This window comes from Phoenix dactylifera, chromosome 1, assembly GCF_051530095.1.
Source record: "Phoenix dactylifera cultivar Ajwa chromosome 1, Ajwa_hap1_PhDact_Kaust_v1.1, whole genome shotgun sequence".
Lineage (NCBI taxonomy): Eukaryota > Viridiplantae > Streptophyta > Magnoliopsida > Arecales > Arecaceae > Phoenix > Phoenix dactylifera.
The window spans coordinates 19,285,425-19,294,627 of NC_143190.1; the positions used below are offsets into that span (position 1 = coordinate 19,285,425).

A 9,203-nucleotide genomic window follows, 5' to 3' on the forward strand; every position below is an offset into this window, starting at 1 on the left:
CTCTAATTTTATATACTTTGATTTATTATAGATTGTATAAACCTTTTAAAAGAATTCTAACGTTCAATTATGAAGACTTAATTCTGCAACTTATTTATTGCAATCCTGCAATTATTTTCTTTTTTTAAAGATTAGATGATTGCAATTAAGTATTGAGCAAATTATGATTTGTTAATTTATAGTATAAAAGAACGTTGAGGATCCTTGGGATTTGCCAAAATTGGCATATGAATGGAATTTTGTTTGATATATAAATCAAAATTTATTCTTTAATAATAACCAATATGGATAGTTTTGGAAATAAAGATGTTCCATAACTCATCTCAATCCCCTCTCCCACATTTAAATCTCACATTCAATCACTACAAGAATAGTGGTCATTAGCGACGCTTTTTTTGGCCTTTAACGACGCTTTTAAGCGTCGCTAAAAACCATCCCGACGCTTTTATAAGCGTCGGCAAAGCGACGCTTTTTAGCGACGCTTTAAAGCATCGTTAAATGTGATTTTAACGACGCTTTAAAGCGTCGTTAGAATATTATTTTTTTAAAAAAATTTCGTGATTTTAACGACGCTTTAAAGCGTCGTTAGAATATTATTTTTTTAAAAAAAATTTCGTGATTTTAACGACGCTTTAAAGCGTCGTTAGAATATTTTTTCGTTAAAAAAAAAATTTATGGCAATAAATATTATGATTCTGCATTTATGGCATTAAAGATATTTAATGCCATAAATATTTAATGACTTATCAAGAGGCTCAAATATGTTCAAATATAGAAGTACCTTCGGGTGTTGAGGCCATTCTAATATCAATTAACCACCACAAACAAAGATTATACAGTCTGTTCTGGAATGCAACGGGGCCGAAAGAGAATGAAAGCTTCTGCTTTAAGGCGCGAATCTGGTGATGGCCAAAAACTCGGGGTTCCCTGGATTGAGGAAAGCTTCAGAATGTTGGTTCCTAGAAATCCACGTCATGTTTTCGTACCATGACACCTGCAAGTACTTGTTCTTTCGCTCACCAAGTGTTCATGCCTTTCATCAATGCAAGGTCCATACAGATGAGCCGGCCAAGAATACAGAATCATCCTGTCAAGGAAAAAACCTTGAATCAAAGAGCTCCATTGCGATAAGAAAAATGTGTGAACCAATATAGAAGAAAACCAACTAGTCTGTCAAAGATTTAAAGTATTAAACAGAACACATCCCTCTACATAGGAAATCTTGTTTTTGACTTGATCCAAGATTCCACACAACCATAGTACATAAATTAAGCAAGAGCAGAATACTTCGATTGTAATCCTACCCTACCATGACAAGTAAACATTCAGATAGAACTCTACATGTCCCAGATCAAAATTGTGTGGTTTCATCTTCATCTGCCTCCCTCAGCACTTCATTGAACATATACTAGCTCTGGTACTCCATTAAATACTGTGCCGATCTTTTCACATCAAGAAACAGCTGATACACCCTATATTTAAAGGTTAGAATAACACAAATGCAGCAGCTATGATTCTGGCACTTAAGGCTTAAACTCTCATGTAAGCTTTATATACCAAAATTCAAACATATCATATTGACCATAAAGTATCATAATAACCTTATAATAACCTTATAAGGTTATTATAGTGATGTATATTTCTAGGAAAATTCAATTTGACCACCTAGTTCAAAACTAATTATAATAACCTTATAATTAACCAATCATTCATGAATCATTGTTTATAGTGTCTTTGTATTGGTTAATGCTCTTCCTTTAGTTTTTATAGCATAAGATGAAAGGGAAAATATTAATTAAATATTAAGCATAGCATATAAGTAGATAACAATCAACCAGTTCCACAAAAGCAAAGAATTCATTCGACAGGATTGGTCATAAGAAGCTTATAAGGTGAATCATAGGAAAAATGCTAGGAGGCAAAAAAAAATAATTACCTGCAAACTTGATACTGCAAGCTCTGAGGCTTTGTCCAGATTGTCTGGATATTTCTGAACAGCATAATGCAAAATAAATCACTGCTACTTTCTAAAATATGAATAGATGTCACAATATGGCGCTATTGAGCTGAAAATGGTAAGTAAAACCCTTACATTGCTCCATCCCAGCAAAAGTGCAGTCATCAAATCCCCAGTGCCCTGCAAGTTATATATCAGTAAATTTAATAGAAGCCAGATTAAATAGCATGATTGATAAACAAACAATAACAACAGGAGAAACCACTAGCAAAAACTAGGACACAACAACTACTTCTGCTAGCTGAAGTGCATGCAACACAAAAATATTGCAAGAAATGTGGTTACTTGGAACAATGATTCAGTGCAGTAAACAAAGATGTGGAGTGACAGAACAAACAGCATCCTAGATGGAACCATAAATAAAAGTCATGGGCATCCAATCATTCATAAAGCATGTGTTGAATGGACACTAAGTTCACACTAAAGTGATAGGGGTTAAAAAAATTGAGGATGATTACTTGTGCGAAGCACCCTCAATAGAAACTTTCCAGCTACCATGGTTGAAGAAACTCGAGAATTTTACTCTGGCCATTGTTATACATAAGGTCTGTCATACTGATTTGTACCACCCCATACTGACCGTACCATGCCGGTAAGATACCTATACGGTACCAAGGTTTAATTTAGTATATATGAATAAGAACATAAAGTTTCTGTTCTTATTCATATATAATTACGCATGTAACAGGCAAGGATAGCACCATTAGGCAAAAGAAACAGTTATTAGAAAGGAATAGCATTAGCAGATTATAACTATCTGTTTAATCAGTGATGATAATTCATTAGCAAATAGGAGAACAGATGAAACATGTACCAGATTTCTTATAATAGAAACATGTACCATAGTTACTAATTCTTTTTCCCTGACAACAGAAATAAAATTGTTTAGTAAAAGCAAAAGTGAAAATTCAAAGCAATTATATTTTCTCTGCTATTCTCTAATTCATCTACTTTTAAGACTTACAATGAGTAATAGACATCGATCATGCCTAACCAGTCCAAATTCAAAACCCCATGACTGTTAAAATGTTTTAAAAACATAACAATGCTGTGATAGTATATATGGAACTCCAGTAAACTGGTACAGGCATAGATCCAGAATGAAAGAATTGTGCCCATCTTGTAAACCTTTGCAGGAAGAAGAGCAGACACCGTGGTTCTACAGGATACATAAAAGTCGAAACATTAGTATAAGGAAAAGAGTTTTGCAGCTGTCGATAGCAATGAAATTATATCAACTTTCAAGACTGTGGCACATATTGGCATGCTATAACATGTCCCTGCATGAGCTGGCATGGATTGGTATGGGTTATGGACCGGCCAATAAATGTTGAGTTTGAACCAAAACTAATATGACTAAAAATAATAAAATTATAAATCATAATACGGATTTAGAATGACGGGGTTGGGGGTTGGGACAGGGTCGCCGCCGCCGCTCGGGGTGCCGAGGGGCTTCTGGGGGAGGAGAAGGTGGAGCCCTCCGCCATCACGGAGTTTTTCTTCTTGGATTGGACTGGTCATCATGGCGGAGTGAAATTGACGGAGAACTCGGAGGGCATCGCGGAGGGAGGGAGGGAGAGATTGGGGAAAATATGGGAACGAGGGAATAGAGGAAAGGGCGAAAGCCGTTCGGTCCGAGAAATGAGTTTGCGGAGCGGAGCGGTGGCTGTGCTGGCGGCCGGGGAGGGGTCGGGGGCGGAGACGATGGGGCAAGAAGGATGGAGGAGCGGTGTGAGTCCATGGTTCCATGGTTCTACGAGCGGATATCTATATTAGGAAGAAGAAGAGAAGAGGAGAAGAAATCTCACCTGAGCCGCGCAAGGGGTTGGAGGAGAAGGGAGGCGAGAGCGATCCCGAGCGGCGGAGCGGTAGGATATGAGGGCGGAGGGCGATCCCGAGCGGCGAGCACGAAAAGATTGGGAAGGCTACTGCATAGAAGAAATCCCAGTAACAATGTGAGCAAACCCATGAACCTGATGATGGAGGGTAGTATTCAGAATTCGGCATCCCAGGCGGCGGAGGAGGATAGCTACCCTCAGGCTCTGCCGGTGTGGATGGCGGTGGCAAGCACGGATTTAAAGATCCAGAACATCTAGAATTTAAAGATCGAAGCAAGAGAAGAAGATCCCAAACCTGGCCTTGTCCCTGTCCTTGCCGGCTCCAAACTTCAAACGCCGCGTGAGTGCTCTGCGGCGGAGGAGGCGGGAGATATCCACAGAGAGGAGGCCAACGGAGAGGGGGAGGAGGGGAAGGAGATGCGGCGGAGGAACGCGATTTGGGGTCGCTCGAAGGAGGGGAATGGCTGAGATCGGCGGAGGGAGGGGGGAGTCGGTCGGCGTGAGCGAGCTAGGGATAGTAGGGATTTAAGGCTGCGGAGGGAGAGGGTCGATCGGGTTTTGTTGTGGGAGAAATGAAGTCCGACGACGCTTATAAGCGTCGTCGCATTTATCCCTTATGCCGACGCTTATAAGCGTCGGTGATAACCTAACAAAGGCATCGGCGGAAGATTTTGTACCGACGCGTTCCAAAAGCGTCGGCATTTACTGTTGCAAGAAAAAATTTTGCTGACGCTTTTATCTAGCGTCGGCAATATAGGGTCGACAAACAGATTTTTTGTTGTAGTGAATGGTACCTTTTTATAACTCAAATTCCTTCCCGTCTATCTTAACTAACATCCTTCCAATAATCTTGTTCCCCTTTATCTCTATCTCCCTCTTTAACAACCTTATTCATCCTTTATCTTTATCTCTCGTTCTTAAATTTTTATTTTTATGCTGGAATGTCCCTTCAAAAATCTCTGAATCCGAGGTAGCGGAGTTGGGCTTGAATCAATATTGAAATCGGTCAGATGCCACCGGTCTCTATTTATTGTATCTTGAGAGCTTTATAGGCCTTCCCTAGAACTCACCATAAGATTTATTACTTTTTATGTATTTATTAGTATTTATTATTTCTTATCTAAATGCACATCATGCATATTTGCGTGCTAGTTTACTTTAAAGAGAGATGGTTGTTACAAAAAAATTTCAATGTGCTTGAGAAATCACAAGAGATAGCAATTGTTATAGTAGTTGGAAAATCTTAATAGAATCCTTTTATGGTTGGAAATCCATGAAAAATAAGGCAGGATATGAATTTATATAAATTCTAAAACCATAGACAGACCCATCACAAACCCATTGCATTGCAAGAATAGCCTTCCATAATCTCTTCCAACTCAGTAACTCTCAATGCTAAGTACTCTAAATTGGTAAATTGATATATCTACCAATTAAAGCACACAGAATATTGATCTCATGGTAAGTTAGTATAAAAACTACGCTCTTATTCTCATAATCACTATATCTTCTCTTACATATTAATACTCATGGTTCTGAAATTTGACAACAATTTGAATACAAGCCAATTTTTTTTGAGGTTGTTCTCTCAAATCTCATATCTATTGCAGGCCTATCTTAAAGTATATAACTAAGAGATGATATCCATGTAAAAATTGTGAAGGAGATATTGATGTTAGAATTTTTTAACCAAGGAATGTAACGAATAGAGATGCTAGGCTTCAGGTGCAACAGGAAGAGGAGGTGCAACGCTTGCTTGTTATCCCTCCTGGTTCTATATTCTTTTCTAGTTCTAGCCATTTATCTTCTAGTTCTAGTTCTTTAATTTCTTCTTTTCTTCTAGTTTTAACTTCTAATTTGATTCACTTTCACTTCTTGTTCCTTTTCATTATGCTACCTTGGTCTTGTGTAGTATGGGGATTCCCTTATCCACATCATATTTGATATTAAAGTAGGATTAGGATTCCTGTAGTTTTTTTGATTTCTAATTGAAGTCGAATAATATCTGCTTGATTTTAAATTCATTGCCATTTTCCAACTCTTAATTGCAATAGGATTTCTATTTCAAAGTTTCCCAAAATGTGAGGCTACTTTTCAGTTCCTATTCACTTTTGAATTCATAGTTGACAAAGGATTTCTATTGAAGTAGGATTTATCATCAATTTTTAGAAAAAAAATATTTCACATCCAATTTTCTTTGAATTCCTAATTGCTTTCAAGTTCCTAGTTTATTTTGAATTTTTGTGGCTTTAATATTTGTTCCTGCTTAAGTTGTGAGTGCACTAAAATGCCAATTTGCTCTCTAGGGGGTTTAAGGGCTTGTACATATTGCGCCTCAGTTATCCTAGCAGTATTTGCATCCTAGTCTGTTAGACTACTTGCAAGCATCCAGCAACTAATAGATGCAACCTAAACTAAGCATGCTGCTAGTTATCCTGCTAGTATTTGCAACCTAAACTAAGCATGAGGAACCCTAGTTGGAGGCCTACACCCTCCTTCCAATAAAACATGAATCATTTTTGATCCAATTTATAAGAGAATAATTAACCGGCATCTTATTCTAATTGATCTAAAGATAAGTTGTATATGTTAGATTACTTATTGCGATAGGTCAAATCAAATTTTCATTGATGAAAAACTTGTCTCTTTGGATTTGTTTAGTCACACATTAGCTAAATAGTTTGTCATGGAGATATGGAGCCTTTATCGCATTACTGAACTTCTTGTTGAATCAGATGAAACCAGTTAGTCTTTTTGTTCTTACACAAGCTACATCCTATAATTCAGCTATCTATCATTATAGTGTCTCCATATGACCATTGAGTATGCGCTATAAGATCCTTAGCCATAAGGTTTTCATGGTCGATTAGAATTGTGTTTCATTCTTTTATGAAAACTGTATGCATGAATCTTAATAAAAATAATTAATTATTAGCTATAATTATTTGCAAAACTATTATTTCAAATTCTTTTAAGTTATTTATTTGGCTGAGTCTAATATATCTGAGTCATTAGAGTATTTTCTATGTTGAATAGCTTAATGCTCGCTCATAATCTAATCTAGTAAACTGCTATATTCCATATCAAGGATAAAATCTAGGGCATCATAGTCGATAAGCGAGTGTGACCATAAATTTACTAACCTCCAAAGTAGAGCAAGATATTTTGTCATTTATGTTAAAAGATCACTTGGAAGCTCATGCACCTAGTTCACATCTCCATTTTTGACAGTGGACTATGAGGTGCATTGCCTATAATGATACACTTGGACAAGAGTATGAGATCCTACTTCAGTAATGAAAAAACTCTACAAAATCACTGTATTTGTCAGGAGCCATTGAGGTACGTTGCCCAAAGCTGTGAATAAATATCAAACATTTGGGAATGTCCATTCTTTTATGTGGAAAATATTTTGTCCATTTGGATAAATCCATAGAGCACTCATAGATAGATTGTGTCGATAGGTGATGGCAATGATTTCTCAACTATTCTTTATATTAAATATGTAAATACTTTTTAGGGTATGCCCCACTTATAACATAAGTTATATCACAAATAAGGGAAAATAATTAGGGGAGATTGAGATTTTTTTTTAATGTTTTACACATACAATGCATGTGCCCCTGTACCAGATGATAAGAGAGAGATTACGTGGTCACCTTCCCATAACTTTTAGATTAGGGGTTGAGTTTACAAATTCATTTCCTAGTTATCAGAGAATGCAATAGTTATGTATCATATAACTTGTAAAAAGGTCACATAGCTTGCGGTCTCATCACCTTATTGCTGTATCAAATTTGAGTGTGGACCACATTATCCCGCTTCGGCTTCCAAGTATCAGTAAGGCCGCTACAATCCGACAATCCCGGTTCAGCCTCGTCCGGTCCCGACCTCGTCCATAAACCGCTTGATCACCGTCATCAGCTCATCGACCGGCTCGGACGAAGCGCCAAAACAGAAAAATCCGTGCTGTTGCCCTCTGAACTCCACCAGCTTCACCCGCTTCCCCCAACCTTCCAACCTCTTCGCGTAGTCCACGCCCCGATCCCTCAGCAGGTCGTTCTCGGCCACCACCACCAGCACCGGTTCCACCTCGACCGCCTCCAGGCTCGGGCTCTCCGGTCCGAACGGGTTCGCCAGTGGGTGGTCCCTGGTCCCGCCGGCCGGCAGCGACAGCCTCCAGTACCTGTCGTTCGCCTCCAAAGTGAAGAACGCCTCCTTCGGGCACTGCGCCTCAGATCTCGTGCGCTGGATTCCACCAATGAACGGCATAATCAGAAGGAACCCGCAGATCTGTACCGGATGCAGCTCCGCCCGGCCGGCCGCTGAACCGAACCGCACGGCCAGGTGGTGGGCGATGTTTCCACCCGCGGATTCGCCGGAGATGAACACCCGGCCGAAGTCGGCCGCTTCGGCGAGCCAGGGATCTTGGTCGGGCGAGACGGCCTGGCGGCGGAGCCACTCCACGGCAGAGGCGCCGTCGTCGATGGCGGCGGGGAGGCGGTGCTCGGGGGCGAGGCGGTAGTCTGGGTTGACGACGACGGCGCGGAGCTCGGCGGCGAGGCGGAGGCAGCAGTTCTGGTTGGCGGACCAGGTGCAGGAGCCGAAACAGAACCCGCCTACGTGGAAGTAGTAGAAGACAGGGAGCTTCAGGCCGTCGGAGGGGAGGCGATTGCGGGGTTTGTAGAGGCGGAGGTGGAGGTCGTGTGCGGCGTCGAACTGGACATCCTTCCACACAACGGTGCCGTCGTCGAGGACGGGGACGGGGACGGGAATGACGGGATTGGGGGATCGGAGGATGGATCCGTCGCTGAGGACTTGGAGGACGCCGAGGCAATCCTCGACCACGTGCGGAGGAGAAGGAGCGGATGACATGGTGGTGGTGGTGGTGGTGGTAATGGATGGGGTTTTGTTATGTGGGAACTATGAAGGCGGATGGTGAACTATGACGGGGTTTGAGGGGATGGAATATGATGGGTAGAGATTTGGTGTTTTGCGATCTGGTCAGTTACTTCAGAGAGTTATCCTTGACCAACGAAAGCTGGCTGGAAAGCTTAAATCGTTGACCACCATCTAGCCGCCACCTGCGTCAACGAAAGCAGAATCTTACTCCAGCGGCTACCTCACCACCTGCGTCATCTTATCTAGCCGCCACCTCACCACCTACGTCATCTTACTCCAGTTGATTCGCTGGGAAATGAACAGCTTGTTGATTGGTTATTCATTATGGTTTTAAAAATATTGGTCATGAGGAGATTGACGTTTACATTAAGAACTTATTACATTTGGCACTATTATCGTGACCGGTACTAACGCCTTTTTACCACGTGGCCTCTTAGTTATGAAGT

The 9,203-nt window shown here is 40.6% G+C and overlaps 1 pseudogene across 9 annotated transcripts; it reads right to left on the reverse strand.

Moving 5' to 3' along the window:
• Positions 1-670: 670 nt before the first annotated feature.
• LOC120110451 (strigolactones hydrolase CXE15 pseudogene) lies at positions 671-8,860 on the reverse strand (annotated as a pseudogene). Of its 9 annotated transcripts, none has more exons than XR_016407433.1 (4): positions 7,635-8,860; positions 2,093-3,945; positions 1,937-1,990; positions 673-1,087 (listed from the first exon to the last, which is right to left on the reverse strand). The product of XR_016407433.1 is annotated as a strigolactones hydrolase CXE15 pseudogene, transcript variant X7 (transcript). The 9 variants fall into 9 exon arrangements; XR_016407444.1 differs by having other exon boundaries at positions 694-1,087; positions 2,093-2,137; XR_016407411.1 differs by having other exon boundaries at positions 671-1,087; positions 1,310-3,945.
• Between the last annotated feature and the right edge of the window lie 343 nt (positions 8,861-9,203).